This window comes from Oryctolagus cuniculus, chromosome 2 (genome assembly GCF_051225735.1).
Source record: "Oryctolagus cuniculus isolate XC-2025 breed Fujian yellow rabbit chromosome 2, ASM5122573v1, whole genome shotgun sequence".
NCBI classification, from domain to species: domain Eukaryota; kingdom Metazoa; phylum Chordata; class Mammalia; order Lagomorpha; family Leporidae; genus Oryctolagus; species Oryctolagus cuniculus.
Genome location: NC_142868.1, coordinates 75,520,479 through 75,545,028, shown reverse-complemented (window position 1 = coordinate 75,545,028; position 24,550 = coordinate 75,520,479). Strand labels below are relative to the sequence as shown.

At 37.8% G+C, this 24,550-nt stretch overlaps 1 protein-coding gene across 7 annotated transcripts in view; it reads left to right on the top strand.

The window, feature by feature from the left end:
- MICU3 (mitochondrial calcium uptake 3) overlaps positions 1-24,550 on the top strand; it is a 113,294-nt gene that overhangs the window by 11,398 nt on the left and 77,346 nt on the right. The window lies entirely within an intron of this gene.

The following is a 24,550-nucleotide window of genomic DNA, read 5'->3' as shown; positions in this document are numbered from 1 at the left end:
ACTTGATAGGCAAGTATAAACTGGAGAGTATTAGATCTCACTGATCTTTAATTGTTGTGCCAAACACTGAGAATTTGAGTAACTTTATTTTGTGTGATAGAGAAAAATGTCTTTAAAAATAAGTCAAACAAGCTCTATTTATGGCATTATCTACGTAACACTAAAGAAAATGCCTGTTCATTTGTGTGCTAAACAGGATTTTCTGGTTATATTATTGTCTTCCCCTTCCTCTTTAAGTAAGCTTTTACTCCTTTATTCAGTACTGCATGGGTAGTCCAAAAGCAGTGTTGATCTTTATGTTGTTGTTTAACTTACGCTTGGGAAAATTTCTTTTCCCTCATGTCTTCACTTTATAATGATCCCTTCATGCATTTCTACTTATGATTGCCATCTGTAACAGCTTCAAGTTCACAGCAAGCCAAGTGTAATAAACAATATTTGGACTGGGATCAGGAGACTTCAGTTAAGATAGTGATTTAGCCTTTACTTACCTATGCTCAGTATAGAGTCAGAGAACTTCAAAAACCATTTTATTTACATCTCGCCACAAAAACTTAGTGCTCCTGTCTAACTGCAACAAAGCTTGAGAGATGTAACTTTCATATTATGTGCTGGTGCGCCTAGCTCTAAGGAAAAAACTGTAGAGTTAATAATGAGCATCTGTCAGTCTTTATTAGCTGAAATATATCCTGTCAGGTAAATGGCTTTGATATGAAATGAAAATATTCCAAAATGACTTGTGGAATATTCACTTCATAAAATAAATGACTTAGACTTCTGGTGCTAGCAATACAGCACTCTACATAATCTGTCATATTAGTCTTAAACATACTTTTAAAATACCACACTGTATTTACCAGAAACTGAGGGAAACTGCTAGGGTCAGAAAAAAAGAGGGGACTAATAACGAGAATAGTGTGTGAGCTATAGCTTATACAGAAGCTATATATGGGGGAATAATGGAATCATTATGAGATTTTAGGGACTTGGGGTTTAACTCCTGTGTGGGGACTGAAGGCAAGACCTGTCTTGTCCAAGGAAGTTGGAATTTAGGTACCACCTACCTAAAGCCAGAATCCTCAAAAAGGACAGGCTTAAAAAAAAAATCCTACTCCCTATACAAGCTAATGATAAGAGAAACCTGAAGATCTCTGGACTGTTGAGTGGAAAAGGGGACTCTCTTGGAATGTCTGAACATGGTTCCTTACCATTTCATGTGGGTTCAGAGTTAGAATGTGTATTACCCAAGCACAGAAATAGTAGGTGCAGCTGAAAGAAGGAAATGCAAATCTTCCTTGAGGGGTAAATGCCCTGAGCACTGGCTCTATGCGGTCCTTTTTTTTTTCTTTTTCTCTTTTATTTATTTTTTTTTAAATTTTATTTATTTGTTTGAGAGGCCAAGTTAGAGAGAGAGAAAGGTCTTCCATCCGCTAGTTCACTCCCCAAATGGCTGCAATGGCTGGAGCTGGGCCAATCTGAAACCAGGAGCCAAGAGCTTCTTCTGGGTCTCCCACATGGGTGCAGGTGCCCAAGGACTTGGGTCATCCTCTACTGCTTTCCCAGGCCATAGCAGAGAGATGGATCAGAAGTGGAGCAGCTGGGACGTGAACTGGTACCCATATGGGATGCCGGCACTGCAGGCAGAGGCTTAGCTTACTATGCCACAGTGCCGGCCCCTCTGTGTGGTTCTTACAGATAAGGTCTAGATGAGGATGAAGTCAGTCCAAAAGGACAAAATATGTGAAGTTCTGTGAGTTAGAGTCACTAATCTAAATGATTAGATCCTTGTCAGTTTGATAATAGGATAATTTGGCTGAATCTGTAAATGAAGTATATTCAAAATGATGAAAGACACAATGAAAACTCAGTATGAAAAACCAAGATAAAACTTCTGGAAATATGAAATGTACCTATTATAAGCTTCAGTGGTTATAAAGCATAACTGAATAGACAATTAGTAAACTAGAAAATAATTTGAGGAAACTGCACAGAATGTAACAGAGATAAAGAATTGGCAAGTATTAAAGAATTTAGGAGACATAAAATAGGCTGAGTCTACAATTTGTCTATTAGACTAAAAGAATAAAGAGACTGAGAGAGGTAATGCACTGATTATAAGAGAAAATGGCAGGGCCGGTGCTGTGGTGTAGTGGGGAAAACCACCGCCTGCGATTCTGGCATCCTATATGGGTCCCAATTCGAGTCCCAGCAGCTCTACTTCTGATCCAGGTCTCTGCTATGGCCTAGGAAAGCAGTGGAGGATGGTCCAGGTCCTTGGGCTTCTGCACCAGTGTGGGAGACCTGGAGGAAGCTCCTGGCTCCTGGCTTCAGATTGACAAAGCTCTGGCCATTGCAGCCATTTGGGAAATGAACCAGTGGATGGAAGACCTCTCTCTCTCTCTGTAGCTCTGCCTTTCAAATAAATAAATAAATCTTTTAAAAAAGAAAATGGCTGAGAAGTTCCCAGAAAGGAGCAAAGACAGTAATCTTCAGATTTAGTCACATTGTAGTGAAAGTGTAACATCAAGGATAAACGGGATACATTTCCCACAAAGGGACTACAGTTGGTCTGAAAATATAGACCAATCAGTGGCAGCTGATGGAAGCCTAGAGGACAGGGGAATCTGCCTGTCTTCAAAATGCTGAAAGAAAGTAACTTCCAGGTTAGAGTTCTATATGTAGGTAAATTATCATTTAGGATTGAGAGCAAAATTCATTTTCCTAAGGGATAGAGTTTACCACTCTCAGATCATTATTGAAAAAACTATTGAGAAGTACATATCAGGAAGAACTGATTTAAAAATAAATAGAAAAGGTGAAAATCACAAAGCAGTGGTAGATAGGAATGAGTAAAAATGGGGCCAGTCTTAAACTTTGACTATACATAACAATCATAGTATCTTGTTTTTTAAAGATTTTTTAAAAAATTTATTTGAAAGACTGAGTTACAGAGAGGCAGAGAGAGAGAGAGACAGACAGTCTTCCATCCGCTGGTTCACTGCCCAAATGGCCGCAATGGGCAAAGCTGAACTGATCTGCAGCCAGGAGCCAGGAGCTTCTTCTGGGTCTCCCATGTGAATGCAGGAGCACAAGAACTTGGGCCATCTTCCACTGCTTTCCTAGGCCACAGCAGAGAGCTAGATTGGAAGTGGAGCAGCTGGGACTCGAACCAGGGCACAAATGGGATGCTGGCACTGCAGGCGGAAGCTTTACCCTCTACACCATGGTGCCAGCCCCATAGTATCTTTTTTTTTTTTTTTTTTTTTTTTTTTTTTTTTTTTTTTTTTGACAGGCAGAGTGGACAGTGAGAGAGAGAGAGAAAGGTCTTCCTTTTGCCGTTGGTTCACCCTCCAGTGGCTGCCATGGCTGGCGCGCTGCGGCCGGCACACTGCGCTGATCCGAAGCCAGGAGCCAGGTGCTTCTCCTGGTCTCCCATGGGGTGCAGGGCCCAAGGACTTGGGCCATCCTCCACTGCACTCCTGCACTCCCGGGCCACAGCAGAGAGCTGGCCTGGAAGAGGGGCAACCGGGACAGAATCCGGCGCCCAGACTGGGACTAGAACCCCGGGTGCCGGCGCCGCAAGGTGGAGGATTAGCCTATAGAGCCACGGCATCGGCCCCCGTAGTATCTTAAAGGGAATTAAACCAAGATGTATCTCGAATATTGAGCAATAGTAATATGCAAGCAAATAGGGCATATGTAAAGTATTTAAGTCGAAAACAAAAGTAAAATGAGATTCCTACTTCATGCCATAATCAAATCCAGACTTTTTTTTTTTTTTTTTTTGGACAAGCAGAGTAGACAGTGAGAGAGAGAGAGAGAAAGGTCTTCCTTTACCGTTGGTTCACCCTCCAGTGGCCACTGCGGCTGGCGCACCGTGCTGATCCGAAGCCGGGAGCCAGGTGCTTCTCCTGGTCTCCCATGTGGGTGCAGGGCCCAAGCACTTGGGCCATCCTCCACTGCACTCCCGCACTCCCTGGCCATAGCCAGAGCTGGTCTGGAAGAGGGGCAAGCGGGACAGAATCCGGCGCCCCGACCGGGACTAGAACCTGGTGTGCCGGCGCTGCAAGGCGGAGGATTAGCCTATTGAGCTGCAGCGCAGCAAATCCAGACATATTTTAAAAATCTTTTTATGTATTCCTGTTAACTCCATTTGTCATCCCTTAACAGCTACTCCAAAATGTTGTTTTCTACTCTACCTGCAGCATGCTCCAGCTTACCCTGTCTCAAGCATATGAGTTCCCTTCACTCCTTACAGAGAGAGAAAGAGAGATCTTCCATTCACAAGTCCACTCCCCAGATGGCCACAATGTCCAGGGCTGGGCCAGTCCGAAGCCAGAAGCCAGGAGCTTCATCCAGGTTTCCCATATGGGTGGCAAGGGTCCAAACGCTTGGGCCATCTTCTGTTGCTTTTCCCAGGTCATTAGCAGTGAGCTATATTGGAAGTGAACCTGCTACACCACAATGCAAGCCCCTGAAGGTAACTTTAAGTAAATGAGTATGAATGCCTGCAAGTTACTGCTGGCAAAATGGGATGTGATATAAACAGAGCATATCAACTTTCATCTGCAACCATGGCTTAGAATGTATTTGTTAAATATGCATATCCAAGTGAAGTTGATGGTAGGGAAGAGCAAAGTACCTTCATAATCATTACTAACCAAGAAAATTGGTTGGTAAAAAATAGAAGACCAGGTTCATTCAATTCCACAAGTATGTTGACCTTGGGAGTTTATTTAGTGTAATGTTCTAAAAGTCAAAAAAATATTCTCTTGGTCAGTAAAATCCTTGCATGGCATATTAAATTCTAGACTCTATCATGTTCCAGGAGCATTTTTTTGTGAACATACTCTTCTCCAAAAGAAATACCAGATCAAGTATCTAATTATATGCTTTTATTTATTATTTATTTTCAAGCCATCAATATCATCTCCAAGTCTCATAACCAACTTGATATACAGAATCATCTTAAAATATGATTGTATTAGTTAAAGTGGACTAGTTGGTAGTAACAAATTTCAGTGGATTAACTGAAATAATTAATTATTATTTATGTAACAATTCTAGGTGAGTATACTGATTAGCAGGATGACTCCTGCATTTGGCTCTCTTCCATGTGATTATTTAGATATTTACTCAGATAACCACTTTGCCATCTTCAACAAAATGAAGAATATTTCCAACTTTTCCTCCACTGCACAGGTATTTATTCCATTATCTCTCCAATTAGCACTTCCTTGTAGGAATAACCTTTAGAGTATACTGTGTTACCCATCCAAAGCTGGAGAGGTACCATGCACATATATTCCATTTTAAACACCTGTAAAATGAAAAGAAGACTTTTATTTGAGAAGCAGAGAGTGTGAGAGAGATCTCATCTGCTGGTTTGCCTTCCAAAGGCTTACAATGGTGTAACTGAACTAGGCTGAAGTCAAGAGCTGAGAACTTAATCCAAGTCTCCCACATGTGTGATATGAATCTAATTGAACCATCACTTTTGCCTCCCCGGGTCAGCATTAGCAGGAAGCTGGAGTCAGGATCCAGAGCCAGGAATCCAACCTAGGTACTCTAATGTGAAGTGCAGGCATCTTAACTACTGTCTTGACTGCTGGGCTAAATGTTCACCCTGACAATGGATTTTCTTTCTTCTAAATTGCACTATTACTATGTTATAACTTCTTGTGTAAGAAAACTTTCTATATTATGTTAACCATCAAGAACACTTATTTCCCCTACTATACAAACCAACAGCTTCAGACATCATGCACTTAACTTTAAATTCTTATTGTAAGAACTGATAACCCCCAAAGTTTACATAATAATTTTAATCAGTGAAAGTGTGTCTACCACACATAACAATATATGTATAAACTTTGTGTTGTTTTTAGTTAGTGCTCAGTCATCACGATCTGCACAAATAAATGCTACTGCCTTGATGAAACCTGAAAGAGAATCTGCTTTCCACCTCATGACTTTCCTGTGGTAGGAGAAGTTCAGCAGCCTGAGTCTTCTTCCAGCCACCACACAGTGAATCTGGTGTGCAGCCATTTTCCAGATGCATGTTCTGTCATTTGCTGGGAATTTATGAGCCTGCTGTGGCTCCATGCAAGCAAACACTACATGTGTATTTGGGCATAGAGAAGGATTTTTTTCCATTTTTCGGAAACTCATCCTTTTTCTCTTCTTTCCTGCATAAAACTATGAATATTTCAAACTGGATGTTTTTTCAGAAATTTTCTTAGATGATGAAACAATCTCAAAATAATTCTCTCCAGGTATAAAAACTGGAGAGCCAAGTTAGAGACTTAAATATTAATTATGTCATTTAAAATGCTATTTCTCAAATGAGGTATGATGTGTAGAGATTCAGTCAGTGTTCTACCACTGTCTCTTTGACAATGACTTCGTCATTTAAATTTTATTATCACTTTATCGGTTAGATGTCATAGGAATCACTTTTGGAGAGCTGGCAATTGACCTAGGAGTTAAGCCTGAATTCTACATCGGGTTATCTTGGTTTGATTCCAGATTGTGGCTGCTGACTCCAGCTTCCTGTTAATGTTAATGCAGACCATAGGAGGTAGCAGTGGTAGATCAAGTAATTGGGAGACCATGTGGGAGACCCATGTGGGAGACCCATGTGGGAGACCAGAATTGAGTTTCCAGTTCTCAGCTTCAGCCTGCCCAGTCTCAGCCATTGTGGACATTTGAGATGTGAACAACGAATGGGATTCATTCTCTATCTGTTTCTACTTCTCAAATAAATAAATTAATTAAATCATTTAAGCTTTTCTAATATTTTCTTTGGTTATTATGTCTTCTCCATTCCTTAATTTCTCTAAAAATGTTTTTTTAACTATTTTATAAATTAAATATTACTTCTATAAACTTGTTTTCAGATGGTGCCTTTTTGGGCTTCATTCCTGTCAAATTCAAATGACACTCAAGATCTAGAAATTAAAGTGGCAATGTGATAGGAGTGAACTCCCAAAGCTAAGTAATATATGATTTTAAAAACTTGCTCATTCTCTTCAGTAATGATTTCAGCAGAAAAATTAAATATTATTTTAAAAATTTATAATATCTTTTAGTCATTCATGCATTTTTTTTTCTTTTAATTCGTATTTATTTTATACTGAGTTTATTCCCAAGCCATAAGTTTTTGCTTCTTTAGTTTCTTCTGGGATATCTTTTTCTTTTGTGCCACCTCCTCTTCTGGCTTAGGAACTATCTGTTCCTTCTCAGTGAGGATCATCTCGATGTGGCACGGGGAGCTCATGTACGGGTTGATCCGGCCGCGGGCTCTGTAGGTCCGGCGGCGCATCTTGGGGGCCTTGTTCACCTGGATGTGCTCAATGACCAGAGAATCTACATCCAAACCCTTCAGCTCAGCATTACTCTCTGCATTTTTAAGCATGTGCAGCAGAAACTCGGCACTTTTTTTGGGCCAACGACCCTGGGTCCAACCCCACTGCTTGGCCTGGGCACATCTACCAACTCCACCATTGTACCGACGGAATGGCACACACTGCTTCTTTAATGTGACGTCTTTGAGGTATTTGGTGGCTTTTCGGATATGCATACCCTTGATGGCCTGGGCAGTTTCTCGAGTGTTCTTAAAGTGAACGCAAAGATTCGAGCCTCTTGATTTGCATGATTTTGTGGGGTTTTCTGGGTCCAGTGAGTAGCGAACCATTTTCGCAGGTCACCTAAGGCCGCTTACAGGAAGAGATATCTTTAATCTTATAATATCTTTTAGATATCTTATAATATCTTTTAGTCATTCATGCATTTTTCTTATACTCCCTTTTAGAAGTCATATTAGTACAGTGGTTAAGACACAGTAGGGAGCACCCACGTTCCATATTGAGTGCCTGTTTCAAGTCCCATCTCCTCCTTCTGATCTAGCTTTTTGCTAATATGTGCCCTTGAAGGCAGCAGATGATGACTTAGGGACCTGCCCTCATGTGGGAGACCTGCCCTCATGTGGGAGACTTAGATGGAGTTCCTGTCTTCTGGCTTCAGTGTGGTCCAACTCTGGCTATTGCAGGTGTTTGGAGAGTGCACCAGCAGATAGAGATCCTTGTCTGTCTCTGCTGTTCAAACAAAATTTTTTTAAAAAAATGTTAATGATGTAGGTCATTCAGAATTAATAGTTGTTTACATTTTGATGTATTTGTTTCTAGTCTTTTAAAGAGGTACATACTACTGAAGTGTGCTGAATTTTTAAATAGCCATATTGAAGAAAATAGCCTTTCAGAAGACTTTCCTATTCTTTTTTAAAAATATATTTTAAAGAACATTTTTGGGTTCATGGCAAAACTGAACAGAAAATACAGAAAGTTCCCATAAAGTCTCTGCCCCTGCACATGTACAGTCTTCCACATGATCAATGTTTTGCCCCAGAATGGTATATTTGTTACAGTTGATAGACCTACATTGAGAAATCATTATTACCCGGAGTATGTTCTCTATGTGTGCAACACTTGGTGTTACATAGTCTAGATTTTGACAATATATAATGACATGTACCCATCTTTAATATGGGATTTTTAGAAGAGAGATAGCCTTTAAGAAGACACTAGCTGAGGGAGAATACCCTAGGAAGGGAAATATTTGGAAGGAGAGTTAGTTACCTCCCTAGGTTGGGATTTCAGCCTTATTGGAGAAGCTGTGTTTGCAGCTACAGCCTTTCCACATTTGCTGGGCTGAGGTTGGAGACAAACACAGGCTAGGACTGGCAATCTAGAAGTCTCCTGCTGGAGTGCCACTGGGCAAAGGCTGGCACCCAGGACATCGTGTGCCAGAACTGACCTGCAGAGAGTTTGCCCACCTTGGGCTGCAGATAATTTTTAGGCTGGTTCATGGGCAGGCAACTTCAAGTTGGGACTAGCAAACAGAAAACTGCTCCTTTCCCCCAACAGTAGGAACAGGTGACCTGAGGGGTCTAGGATTGGTATTACTTACTAGTTTTTGTTGGTTGATATATGATCCAAAAGAGAGGGTCCATAGTAAAATTTCCAAATAATCAAGTTGTTCCAGAGAGTAAAATCTGAGCTTGATGTCAATGACCTGCCAGAACATTTTTAAGGCCTGTGAGTTGAGAAAAGGGCAGATTGGTTACCCCGTGGTTATTATAGGTCTAATGTTTGTGTCCTCCCCAAATTCATATGCTGGAGCCCTGACCCTCAGTGTGGCTGTATTTGGAGATTGAGCCTCTAAGGAACTAATTCAAGTTAAGTGAGATCATAGGATGGAGATTAGAGAGCTTGCTCACTTGCTCTCCCCACTGTGTCCACACACTCTGATGAAAGGCCTTGGAAGAAAAAAGCAAGAAGGTGATCATTTGGAAATCAGGAAGAGGGCCCTTGCCAGAAAATACCTAGGCTAGCATCTTGATCTCAGACTTCTAGCCTCCAGACCTATGGGAAAATACATTTCCGTTGTTTAAGCCGTTCAATCTGGTATTTTGTTACGGTGATCCAAGCTGACTAACACAGTTGGGGAAGTTTCAGGGTGATTTATTTAGGGAAGAATAATTCAAACTGTTAATGGTGTATTGTGTTCCTTTCTCTCAGTTGTAAACTAGAAAAACTATCATGGACTCATTGTGTAGCCTGGCCTAGAACACAGTGACTCAGTGTATAGCCAGAAATTTTGTCATTAAGGGTGAACCATCAGTCAAGAATTAAATGGAATACTACATGATGTAGATCTGTAGAGCTGACAGTGAAAGGCGACTTGCAGGGTCTAAGTCCACCCGACTGAGCATGAGGCAGATGCACACCACGAGGAAATGCAAGCCAGTTGGCATAGATTTGTCACCATGGCCATAGATAGCATCCAACTTAATGTGCCACTATAAAGTATATGCTTTATTGCATATACTTGATATTTTAAACTTTAAGGATACAGCTGAGCAGCCAAGGACTATTTCTGAACCTGGCTAATGAGTAGAATGGATGCTCTAGATAAACTGAATCTTTGGGTCAAGAGAGAAGGGAGTGTTCTCATTTGCTTTTCATTTAATCTTTGTAATTTGCAGAGTTAGTATTTATTTGTTCATTTTACAGTTAAATATGCTACAAGTTCAGAAAGTTTCAGTATTTTTTCCAAGGCTACCTAACTAGGAAGTGATGAAGCTGGCATTTGACTATAGGCCTGAAGAATTGTAAAGCCCATGTACTTTTATTCCAGTGTGCCAGGTTGTTTGAGTATATATTCCTATAAAACATGAGGTTTTTTTTTTTTTTTTTGCTTGTATAACTTGCTTCTTTCACCCAAGTACATATCTTGTGACTCTTATATATCTAGATTTATGGTATCCCTTCTAATGGCCACAGATGTTCAAAATGATGTGGTCTAATTTATGTAAGCATTGTCCTGATGATGAAAATTTGGAAAGTTTTAATTTTTCATTATTAGAAATAATGCTGTGGTGAATAGACATTGATCCAAGAAGATGCAAATGTTAAATTGTTAGGCCCATAGCTATTAAATTTTAATTGAAACTCCATATTATTTTTCAAAATGGTTGTACAAAGATATACTTTTACATGCAATAAGTAATAGGGCCTGGGGGTTGCCCTTTGACTTAATCTTTTTTTTTTTTTTTTATTTGATGCCGGCGCTGCAGGTGGAGGATTAACCAAGTGAGCCACAGTGCTGGTCCCACTTTTGACTTAAGCTTGACAATATTATAATATTAGTTAGAATTTGTATTTCCCTATTATTAGTGTTGTGGAGAATTTATTTGTTGATCAATTCTCTTGTAGGAATTACCTGTTAACATCTTGCCTTTTTTTCTGCTTTAAACTTGATTTTTATCATTTCTGTGCTGGTTTTCATAATCTTATTAGGAATGTTGTTTCCTTGAACAATAGAAGTTTATTCTTATAAATTAAAAAATATTATAGAAATAATAGGCATCCCTTTAAGGAGGGCATATTTTAATGTATTTGGAAACATATTGTATGAGTATAATATTAAATGGATACTTCATTAAGTGAATATGATTATCACATTTAAATGGTCATTGTTATAATCTATATTTATTAATATCAATGCTAATGAACACCTTATTCTGTTACTTGGATGCTTTTTTACAGTTTCTCTATTTGATCTATCTATTTAAAATAAGGATCTTTGGATGTCTCAGTCCTGATTGTGAATTGATTATGATTCTTACTATATTCTTAACAGTTGTTCCATTATATAATTTTAAGCAGATCATGTGTGTAATATGTTCTTGGTGTATTATTCTTTATTTCATTTAATGCTTTTGACCGTGAACTCCATGTGCTTTCAAATACTCTGGGTAATGTTTAACTGTGACTCTTACAAGGAAAATTTATATGACTTTTTAAAAAACACAATGTGAGAATTGCTCTTTGTTAGTGGGGACATTAAAGCCTGTCACATTTATTGTGATTGAAAACATGTTTCTGTTTATTTTTGTTGTATTTGTTGGATATGTACTCTTTTTATCACATGACGTGAGATTGGGCCTGTTTTCTTATCATTTCTCTTGTGGTTTGAAAGTTATATGTCCTATTTTTAGTATTCAAAGAATACTTGAGGATAAGTCAATATCAGATTCCCCATTCCAAAAAAAAAAAAAAAAAAGAAGAAGAAGAAGAAAGATTGGCCATGTTTTACTATATTACTATATTGGTACCAGATATTTACTGATTTTTTTAATTTGATATTTAAAATAATATTCAAGAGTCTGCTACAACCTAGAAACTTTTTTAGGCAGTGGAGAAACTGAAGTGAAAACAAAAATTCTTAACCATCCACCAAGTGCAGGCGGGAGGGAGGATGGGGTGGGAAGAATCACTATGTTCCTGAATTTATATAAGTGAAATATATGAAGTTTGTATACCTTAAATAAAATTTTGAAAACAAAGAAGAAAAATGCAAACTGCAAAAAAATTTAACCTTCTAGGAATGTATATTATTGTAGGAAATGGAGAAATAAACTTTGGATTTGTCAGTATATAATATTTAAAGGCTAGATGAGATCATCAAGGGAGTAATTTGTAGATTTTGAAAAAGAGGAGGTCCAAAGACTGGCCCTAGGGCAGCATTTAGAGGAGAAGAACCAAAAAGCACCAAAAGAACTGCCAGAGAGGCGAGGAAAAAGACAAATGAGTTCTTGGAAACTGAAAAAATAAATTATTTCACAGAAAAGAGATTTATCAACTGTGTCAAATGCAGTTAAATGAAAACTGAGAGCTAACCTTTGGATTTAGCAATAGGGAGTTCATTGATGACCTTGACAAGCAGTTTTAGTGGAGTGGTAGAGGGAAAAGGCTGCTGAAGTGAGTTCAAAAGAGTGAGAGGAAATAGGAGACAGGAAATGTACACAGCTCTCTCCTCCAGTAACCTTGTTGTAATGGATAGGAGAGAAACAACGGGGAGGAGAGGAAGGGTGGCCAAAGGCAGAAGTGGAAGAGGGAGCTTTCCATCAAGGGAGAAATAGCAACTGTGTGGTTGCTGTGTGTTCGTATGCTGAAGAGAAGCATTCAGCAGAGAAGGGAAATGTGGTGAGGTTGGCAGAGCAAGAAAGGTATTGCGGGAGCAAGGTCCTTTGTCCATAAACAGACAAGAAAAGATGAGATCTGCCTACTAAACCACTATGTGCCACTACTACCTTAGAAAAATACATGTCTATGATCTTCCTATCAAATGATAAGATGATATATGTGAAAGTAACGTATAAACTTGTAAAGAACTTGTGTGGTACTAGAAAATGTAAGTATAGAATTTAAAATCAGAGCCAGTTGGCTTTATCTAGCAACATTTTTTTTTTCTTTTTTCACTCTCAGCCAGGGAAAGACCAGGGTACTTTAAAGCATTCATCGAAAAATGGAATTATGTTTATTTTGGTACAAAAATTTTTCAGGCCAGCACCCTGGCTCATTTGGCTAATCCTCCGCCTACAGCGCCGGCACCCCGGGTTCTAGTCCCAGTTGGGGTGCCAGTTCTGTCCTGGTTGCTCCTCTTCCAGTCCAGCTCTCTGCTGTGGCCCAGCATGGCAGTGGAGGATGGCCCAAGTGCTTGGGCCCTGCACCCGCATAGGAGACCTGGGGGAAGCACTTGGCTCCTGGCTTCGGATCAGCGCAGGGTGCTGGCCATAGCGGCCATCTGGGGGGTGAACCAACAGAAAAGAAGACCTTTCTCTCTCTCTCACTAACTCTGCCTGTCTAAAAATTTTTTTTTCAAAATTCATGAATTGTTTTTACATGCTATTCATTTTTCATAACTTCCTTTTCACTTTTAAGGATGCTTTATGGATGGATTTCAAAATCTTTTCATTCCATTTTCCATGGACTTTTTGAAATATTCTCCCATTATTGACTTGTCTTCAGCTGTATATATTTCCACAGAGACACGTTTACTAAGGATCAGATTATTTCATTTAGAGTACTTTGGGATTTTCCCATACAGGGAATTTGATGCTTAGCCTTTCAATCACCCAGTAAGCTAGTAAAATGTTACCTCTTTTACATTCTTAGACACCTTTAAAAAACAATATATATCATATATATATATATATCTCATATATATATATGAGAAAGCCAATGTAATGCTTCTCAAACAAGTTTTCTACATACTTGAGTATAATTTATGTATATTCCATAAGATTTTTGCCAAGAAAATAGAAAATAAATGTAAATTTAAGAGATTATTTGTTCTTTAATGTTTTATCAGATTGTTCATACAGTTGGCCAACATCAAGTAGGTTGTAATACCAAATGCTCAATATTTTACATGTGAAATCAAATACATTTTAAAAATCATTCTTTATTTTGAAATTTAATATTGATTTAATAGCTTGCATTGTATCTTAAATAAAATAATAAGGATGAGTTATCCAAATGATCCTGGTTAACACAAATGATTTTTCTTTTTTCTTCTTCCATTCTTCATTCTCATTTCTGTTTCTTGGTTGCTAAAAGATAATACATTATACAGTGTTTAGATAATTGATATAATTGTTTCAAGTTACCTCTTCAGAGTATTATCAGCCTGGAGGCATCAGTTTCTCTAATTGTCAAGTAGTGAATCCTTTATCTGGCATTTAATCTTGACTCCCTGGGAAAGCCAAACCTTACCACAGAGTAAATTTTTTGAGTCACTGACCTGGAGTAACATGAGACTGTGCCTTGGCAGTGAACCTTTGCTTTCTGTTCTTCATGGTAAGGATAGTGATGTACTGAGGTTCCCGAAGGCCCTAGTTTCATTACCATAAGAAGTAACATCTAAGTACAAGTTGTAAAACTCTGGGTTTTGAAATTCCAAACATTGTAATTGCATTGACACAATATTTTTATTTCTTTTGGAAAGATGAGACAAATTAAAATGCAACATTTGTTATTTCTGTGGCTCCTTCAGTTTCTCATCATGATTTCTGTCAGTATAACGCAGAGGATACACGTAGTTACCTAAAAATGATCGTTACTTACTTTTATTAGCAAATTATGTACATTATTGTACAAGTATGTTTGAAATTTTTATTTCCATAGAAATTTTCCATTTTTGAGAGTAGAAAAATAAAGATCTAGTGAGAATAAAGGTCTAGACTTTAGCACATACTTTCTCAGTAAAACAGAAAAGATGGGACTCTCTAGAGCTAGAAAGAAGAGTCCCTAAACATGTTTAACAAATGTGAAAAAATTTTCAAGCAATTCCCATAAAGTAATTTCTTGGAAGGTAGAAAATATAATTTCCTAGAAAAATAATAAGAAAAGACAAATTTAAATTCTTTGGTAGCTCTAGATTTCTTTGATTTTATATTCTACTTTCTACTTTTGAACTTACAAATAAGGTAATTCATGTTCCAGTTCTGATGTCTATGCTTGGATAGTTTTTTCAGGAGTATATCAAGATTTTTTTGACATGAAAAATTCCATTTCAGTAAAATTTATCACATATAAAAATGCTCCAATGATGCCTTACCTTAAATATTAAATGTCTATATTTTCTTAATATATCTAGTTAGAATATGCACATATGAAGCCAAGAAATTGTAATTTCATTGAATTAATTATAATTGCAATTAATAGTTTTCAAAATCAGATATGCTGTAGTTTTATTATTTTGAAGTTTGATATTTTAGAATGAATTTTACAATATTAATGAAAGAAGGTTAGAATTTAAAATTCAAGACTATATACCTATATGTATTTACAGAGACTTTTATTTTGTTTTTGTTGCTTAGATTTTAGATTTTGAGTTTTTAGTTATTCTTGTTGGATATATTGAGTATTTCAGTTAGTTTGTCACCAAATTTAGTTTAGAAATAACTCAGTTTTATAATTGAAGAGCAAAAATTTAAAGACTGTGACCTTACTACCTGTAGGTGATTGAATCCAGTTTTTGTATCTTAATCTGTAGGTCAGTAGTGGAAATTTTTGTTCATTATCCACTAGATAGTGTGAGTAGGTCTATGAAGGTATAGCAGAAACATCTGTTTATATTCAACTTCTTTCAGCATTCAAGGATGGAGGGCCAGACCTAAATGTTTTCTTAATCTTACTGCAATGTTTTATGAAAAGGCCAGAGTTACAGATGCTCTTTGCCAGATTTGAGAAAGCAAAGCTAGGGAGAATGGTAGTGCAAACAACATTAAATTTCAAGCCAATAGAGGCCATGTCTAGGACTTTGTAAGGAGAAATACAGTCTGCAGGGGATAAAATGAAATTTGTGGAACTGTCAACCTAAACTGAATAACAGCAGTTTAGTGTTTCCTAAAAAAGTAATGAAGGTGATTTAGAAGTGTTGTTAACTCCCATGATGCTTTTACCCCCAACAAATTTGGCTTGTTTTAGACATGAGTCTTCCCAAGTCTTGTGTATGTGTGCATGCAAGTATAAAATTTGAACATCTTTCTCTCTAGTCCTTTATAATGAGTCCTTATTGTTGTCCCCTTAAGTTGATGTAATAGAGAGTGCACGCTGTTGACTATAGCCTCTTCTCTTCTTCCATAATAGTTAGGGTATGGCTGCTTAGCTCTTCATTTTCCAGCATCCCTTGTATTTAATGTGGCTATGTAAGTAATTATCTTCAACTGAATGTGCGCAGAAGTGACTTATACCACTTCTACTCTTGGCCTATAAATGCTTCTCAGGTGAACTTTTTCCATACCTTCCTTTTCACCCTCTTTGGTTGGTGATGGCACTGTTATCCTGGGTCTCTGAATGACTGTATGAATTAGGGCCCCCTGATCCCACTCCAAAGGCCAGTCCTATTAAGTTGTCTCTGGACTCTTATGTGAGAAAGAAACACACCCACTTTCATTGCTTTTGAGCCATTGCGCTGGAGGAATTTAGCAGCTGTACAATAGAGAAGGGATTAATTGGTAAAGTCCCTTATCATTGAGAGGGGCAATTATTATTATTTTTATTTATTTGAGAGGCAAGGAGAATGAAGGGGGGAGAGAGAAGACAGAGCACTCCCATCCCCAAATTAACTTCACATATACTTGCACCAGCTAGCTGGTACTGAGTTAGGCAAAAACCACTCACATGGGTGATGGGACTACTTAGGCTCACCTGCAGCATCCCAGGGCACACATTAACGGGAAGCTGAAATCAGGAGGAAAGCCAGGACTTGAATCCAGGCACTCTGATATGGGACATAAGTGTTTCAACTAGGATCTTAACTGCTAGGTCTGTATCTGTACCCAGAAATTTTATTCTATTAACATAATAAATGATCAAATGAAAACTAATCTCATAAGCCTTCTTATTGCAATAGTTAATAAAACAACCAACCTTTGTTGGAGTGGCAGAGAGAAAGAGGCAGAGAGAGAGACAGGGACATGGTGCTCCCATTCAATGATTCACTCTAAATGCCTGCTATTTCTGGGGCTAGTCCAGGACCAGAGTCAAGAGGTAGAAACTCAATCCAGATCTCCCATATTGTTGATATGGGACCCAATTATTTAGCTATCTTCTTTGCCTTGCAAGGTCTTCATTATTGGGAAGCTGGAGACAGGAATCAGAGCTTTGACTCTTACCTAGACCCTCTGATATAGAATGCAGGCATCTTAACCACTAGATTAAGTACCAGCTCCAAGCTTTAGATTGTGTTGTATTATCTCTAAATGCCTGGTTTATAATCAGAAACCTTTCTTCTGGTTGTCCTTCACTGTTTCACTGCTGTCTTTTCCAGATGCAGTGTCCCTTTAGTTGCTTTTTTAAGATTTATTTTATTTATTTGGGAGAGTTAGAGGGAGAGAGGGAGAAGGAGAGAGGGAGAGAGAGATAATCTCCATCAATGGTTTACTCCCCAAATGGCCACAACAGCATTGGGGCTGGGCCAGGCAGAAGTCAGAAGCCAGGAGCTCCCACATGGTTTCAGGGACCCAAGTACTTGGGCTATCCTTGCTGCTTTCCCAGGCACATTAGCACTGAGCTGGATCTGAAGTGAAGCAGCCAGGACTTGAACCAGAACCTATGTGGGATGCTGGCATTGCAGGCAGTGGCTTAACCCATTAAACCACAATGCCAGGCCCTCTTTGGTTGCTTCTTACACAGTAACCAATTATCTTTTTATTCATAGGCATCATTTATTTATGCAGTATTTACTGAGGCTCTTATCTGTGCTAGGGTCTAAGTTAATTACTGGGGCTATGAAAGTAAGAAATTACTGGTCTTCTCAAGGAATTCATGATTGAATGCCAGACACAGATATGTAATCATAAATGCTACCCAGTGTGGAGTATATAAAGGAAATAACTAGGAGTTATGCAAGGTATTGTTGACTCTCCAGGAAGCTGCATTGTGAAAGTCTAAGATCCTTTATTACAGAAAATATTATTTATTTGGACTGATAATGGAGTAGTAGCTTATGCAACAGGGCACAACAGCAGCAGTTTTCTGGCAGACGGCTTTCCTGAGAATCTGAGTAAAAGAATCGTATAATCCATTTGATAAGGAGCAAAGATTCATGTCCTTAGCAATGACTGGAAAGGTATCAGAGTTCACCTTCAGAGAAATTGCAAAGGTAAGCAGGAAACTTAAGTAGATGTAAAATAGTCCTAGAGCTAGCCGTAGCTCATAGACTAGTGCAGTTTCTAGAGTTTATTCCAGATGGAGATTAGACTCATTATTTCTGTCAACACCTTGGGCCTAGACTGTGGTATTAGCTTAGTTGGTTTCTTGAAGTTCTAGCAGAAAATGACCATTACATAGTAGAGCTCTGTAGCATAGAGTCTAGAGATCAACACTGATGAGAGCTGGTAAAAGGCAGTCTAACAGCAAGCCCTGGAGTGGGCAGGCGAGCGTGCACTGCAGTTCCTGCAGAACTACAGGAGTATCAGGAAAGGGGCTCAGGCACAGCTTGACAGGAACCCAGGTACTGAAATTGGAAATAAGGGGTGAGTTGTGATGTTAGGCAGCAAATTAAGAACTCAGTTCCTGTTCCTAGATCAGAACAGGCAACATCAGATGTCTGACTTGGGAGTATTTATTTAGTTGCCAACAACTTGGAACAAGATTGGTTCCAGAGACTGATAAGAAAACATGAATTCATGGTTCAAGAAATGTTAATTATGTTCAATCTCCAGGAAATTTTAATTAGAGTATATTTTAAAAACTGATAATTAAGGGCTAGCATTACACATAGCAGGTAAAACTGCCACCTGTGAAGCCTGTGTCCCATGTGGGCACCTGTTTGTGTCCTGGCTGCTCCATTTCCAATTCAGCTCCCTGCTGATGGCCTGGGAAAAGCAGTGGAAGGTGGTCCAAGTGTTTGGGCTCCTGCCATCCACATGGGAGACCCGAATGAAGCTCCTGACTTCAGCCTGGCCCAAGGCCTGGTTGTTGGTGGCCATCTAGGGAATGAACCAGCAGATGAAGATCCCTCTTTCTCATGTCTCTCCCTCTTTCTATGTTTCTATTTCTGATTTTCAAATAAATGAATAAATCTTTTTAAAAACCCTGATAATTAATAAGCTATAGATAGCCTACATGATATGCGTCTTATTAGCTAACAAAAACTTATGTTTTTAAGAGCTTTCTTAGTAGGTCTGTTAATGATACCAAAAAAAAAAAAAAAAAAAGCCACTCAAAGGCAAGAGTACATTCAGAGAAAGAATTTTAACTTATAATAGATCATTTTAGAGAAGAATCTCCAGGATAGATAGAATACAGAAACTTTGTGTTGTGTTTACGTCAGAGAAAAGATTTCTTAGAAATTAAGCAAGCTCAGTTTTCACTTTGATCTGTGCTTCTCCTGCCCTCCAGTTTCTCTGAGGGGCCATATTTCTCTGTGTAGCCATTATAAACTTAAGGGTTTTTTTCTTTAATATTTCTTAATAGTTCATAGGCTATCTCTTCTTCAACTTCACAAATATGTGCTTTTTTTTCATTTGTCATCTATAGAAATTAAGAATTTTTAAAATGTGACTTTTATGATTCTTCTCAGTCTCTTTACATGGTCATATAATATTAACAGTTTTTTCATCAATTTCTTCTTTACAGTTTGTGTTCAATGCAAATCAATTCCATAACTTGAGAAGTTACTGCAAATCAAATAATAAATAACAAGCAAATTATACAATGCAGAATAGATGCACAGTATTTAGATAGGAAGCAAATTCACACACAGAAGTTGTTTCAGATTTGTTCAACCTGGTTGTTTCCATGTAGGTATCTAAGGATGGGAAAAAGTAATCTTCTTTATCAAAACTACTGTGGCCATATTAAATACTAGAACATCTAAATATCTTTGTTGACCATGGAAAATATTATTTCAAGTAGTTTCTGGTTTTTAAAAAGTTTCTGTATATCATGGTAGATGTAAAAGGTTTACTGTAGAATGAAGCCTGCTTTCAGGCTTAAAACTATGTAAAATATTGATTGGTGACAAAGTGTTCCAAATGTTACTGTTTTGACCCATAGTTTGTTTTTTTTAAAGTATTTATATAACTACTATAACATTTTTGTGAATTTAGTATGTTAGCATCTAGTCTTCACTTCGTAAATACTTTATTTACAGTTTGGCTCCTTTAGATATTTCCTTTTTTAATTTCAATTCCAAATTACACTTTTTTAAAAAATTGTATAAAGCACTTAACATAAGCAAAAATTAAAAGCATTTTGAAATTAGTTGAGGTCAGTCCAATTCTACTCTTTGGAATCAGTTAAATAAATTAATCTGACATTCTTGTTGGATGAAAATACGTGGTGGGAAATGCCTACCATTTGACTTTATGAGGATAAGCAACATTTACTCATGCTTGGATTTGAGGGAAGATCCCAATCCATCATTGCCCTGGCACAAGTCAGTTGCTACATAAAAGGTCAAATGCAATGTCAAATCCAAAACCAGAAGAAAACAATTCAGTTCTAAAGAGAACAGTGATAGCTTAATAATGTGAAACTAAGTATATTAGCATTAAATTAGTACTGCTGAAACAATACATTCAGGATCTCTTCTAATGTACATGTAAATGGAATCATGGAAACTTTTTTATATTACCTGCTTTAAGACCTTACACATTTAATGAACCAAATTAAAAATGAATCTCCATTCCATATCCTACCTACCCTTCATCTCTAGGTAAGACAAAATCTAATCTTATTTTCAAGGTGAGTTTTAAATATCTATATTTCTTAAGCCACATACAAGGAAATCATTTCATTAATTTTGGATACTGTCTCCATTTTGTATATAAAATTCTGGCAGTGTTAATATTGGCATTCATCACCTGGTCAAACTCTTCACATAGTCTTCAAAGCCATCAAATTTGAGATTCTCACCACTTTCTGTGTCAACTAAACAGGGTGTGGATTAAAATTTTATTTGTTTATTTGAAAGTCAGAGTTACACAGAAGGAGGAGAGGCAGAGAGAGAGGTCTTCCATCCGATGGTTCATTCCCCAGATGGCCGCAATGGCCGGAGGTGCGCTGATCCAGAGCCAGGGGCCAGGAGCTTCTTCCAGGTCTCCCACATGGGAGCAGGGGCCCAAGGACTTGTCCCATCTTGTACTGCTTTCCCAGGCCAAAGCAGAGAGCTGGATTGGAAGAGGAGCAGCCGGGACTAGAACCGGTACCCATATGGGATGTTGGCGCTTCAGGCCAGGGCATTAACCCGCTGTGCCACAGTGCTGGCTCCACTTTGAAATGTTTTAAAGCAAAGCTAAATATCCTAAAGATCTGAGTTCCTTTTGTAGTCTGTGGGCCTGCAGTTGTCCCTTTCCTCAGCAATTCCTAGGAACCTCAGGTATTCTCTGCGGAATTTCACAGATCGCTTGCTTCATGTTAACCTATACACTGTGAAACTTAATTTGCTCAGAACTGTGTTACTATAAGAAACAAAAACGACAATGAGCAAAAACTCAGTTCCTTGCTTTTAGATTATTTGCTAAGAAAATAACCTGTTGATGAATTAACAGAGAAATGAGCATGTGGGCTCTTCAGAGGTTTGAAAATAAATAAATAAACCAGTGTTGTGGCACGGCTGGTTAAGTGGCCAATGCCAGCTTCCCATACCAGAATGCCAGTTTGAGTCCAATAGCTCCACTTCCCATCTAGATTCCTGTTAATGCACCTGAGAAACAGCATATAAAGGCCTAAGTTCTTGGGCCCCTGACATCCATGTGAGAGATCAAGATGGAGTTACTGGTCCAGACCTAGCTGTTGCAGCTATTTGGGGATTGAACTAGCAGATAATAAGTGAGTAAATAAATAAATATTAAAAAAAATAAGTGTATGCAGGCAGAGCATGATAAAAACAAACTTATTTATTCAGATGAAGTAAGTTATCTTCCAGTCTAATAATTACCTTATAGTCGATTCATTTGTATATAATAGTCAAAGTAACGAGTATCTGTTGAATGAATGAATGAATGGATTTACATTATCTCATTATATGAAGTTAAATTTTATTTTGGATACTATACAGAGTTAACAGATAATGTAAATTATAGAGTTTTGTCCATTAATTTTTATGCTTTTGTTTGGGGATTTCTGTTTATGCTTCTACTTATTCAATATATATTTTTTAAGATTTATGTAGTTTATTTGAATGGCAGAGAGAGAGACATGCATGCATACACATGCATGTGCGCACATACACACACACACACACACACACACACAGATCTCCCAGTCTCTGGTTCAACCCCAAATAGCCACAACAGCCAGATCTGGGTCTGGCTTACGCCAAGAGCCAAGAACTCCATCCTGGTCTCCCATATGGATGATAGAGGCCCAGACACTTGGGCTATATTTTCTGTTGCCTTCTTAGGCATATTAGCAGGGAGGTGAATTGGAAGCAGGGTAGCTAGTACTCAAACTGGCTTCACAAGCCAGGCCTGGGTTGGGAGTGGTAGGAGAAGATTGATATTTATGTTTCTATTCTTGTAAAAGGTAAAGATTTGAGAATACCAAATGACCTTTGGGGACTGTTCTAACTCTAAACTAATTTATTTATTTATTTATTGACAGGCAGAGTGGACAGTGAGAGAGAGAGACAGAGACAAAGGCCTTCCTTTTCCATTGGTTCACCTCCCAATGGCCACTGCGGCTGGTGCACCATGCTGATCCGAAGCCAGGAGCCAGGTGCATCTCCTGGTCTCCCATGTGGGTGCAGGGCCCAAGGACTTGGGCCATCCTCCACTGCACTCCTGGGCCACAGCAGAGAGCTGGACAGGAAGAGGAGCAACCGGGACAGAATACAGTGCCCCAACTGGGACTAGAACCCGGGGTGCTGGCGCCGCAAGGCGGAGGATTAGTCTATTGAGCCGCAGTGCCGGCCTAAACTAATTTATTTTCAATAAACACAGAAGACCAGGCAACCATTCATTCCTGATATAAAGTAGAGGATAACTAATAAAACTAATAGCAAATATTGCTTTTATTGGTAATTCATTAGAAATGTTCCCTTTAAAACACAGAATAAGAATGCTTAATATTGCTGATACTATTCAACATCATTTTTACAGAACTAAACCTGAACTGATTAAGGCAATGAAATAAAGTATAAATATTGAAAAGAAAACTATAACTGTAACTCTTTCAAAATAATTATCTTATTAAATACTTACCTTATTAAATACTTATTAAATATTAAATTAATAAAGGAGTTTAAATAAGGTTGTTGGGTACCACCAAATGTTTAAAGTTAATAGTTTTCTCATACATCAGAAAAAAATTGAAAATCTAATAAGAAATAAAGGTCTAAATATTAATTCAGATTTACCATAGAAACTTTAAGATGTTTAAGAGAAATGTAGATAACTGTGAAACTTTACTGAAAGATGTATTTGGAGACTTAGATATCCATGTTCACTTGTATCAGTATTATCTGACTTCCTTGCCTCCTAAATTAAGCCAAAACTCAGTATTGTCACAAAATAACAGTAAGATTTTTAAAAGTTGACACATTAATTTCAAAATTTAAATCATTAAATAAAATTGTTTGGAGACAGAAAACTTCTATCCTCTGGTTTACTCCCCAGAAACCCACAACAGAGGGAGCCAGGCACTCAGTCTAGGTCTCCCATGTGGTTGGCAGGAGCCTGATTGTGTCAGCCATTGCTCCTGCTGCCTCCCAGAGTCTGCATTATCAGGGAGCTGGAGTCGGGAGCCAGAGCTGGGATTTGAGCACAGGTGCTGATCTGGGACACTGGGTGTCTTGCGCCCTAGGGCAAGTGCCTGCACCTAGAACATAATTTTTTATCTGGGGCACAAAGCTTCTCAAATTCCTCCCCATAATTTAAGATAATACTAAATAGATCCACAGGTACCATCTAATAAATGATTTTAATGAGTACTTCTCATAAGAGGTGAAATTCATACAGTGGATTTTTTTTAAGATTTATTTATTTGTAAAGCTGAGTTAAAGAGAGATCTTCCATCTGCAGCATGTAAGGTATAATATCTCTTTTTGCAAAATAAAGCTATATCTAAAATGTTTAAAGATTCTACTAAATGATAAACATAGTTATGAAGTAATTTTGTAATCATTTTATTAAAAATAATTGTTCTGTGTTTCAAAGAGTATATAAGTGACAGTAAAAAATTATTTACCAACAGGAAAGATCTTGAAATGAAGCAAAACAACAGCTTGCTCCATACATATACACATATTATGTTAATCTTAACTCTAAGTAAAATTTAGAATAACCATTGGTGGTAACTATATTTCTCTGGAATTAGCAATTTCAGCTCTAATCTAGTATCGGCACTAATTAGTGGCAATCTTGAGCAATTTATCAGTGTTTTACTTTGTTCTTTTAGAAAAAGTAATCAATTTCTATTCAAAGAAATAAGCCTATAAAGAGTACATGGTAGGCATTTTGGCAAGTGTTGATATTCTTTCTAAAGATAGCATTGGCTCTATAATTTAATGTTTTCTAAGATTTAAACTAAAAAATAAACCAAGAATTCCCAGTCCTTCAAAATGCCAGCCTAAAAACTTTAATCCCTTAGTGATATTCTTTGCAGGATCATTTGAACATTAATTCATTTTATTTCTGTGAATAATCTAATTATAAACTAATTAAGATTCACCAGAAGATGGACTAGTTTCA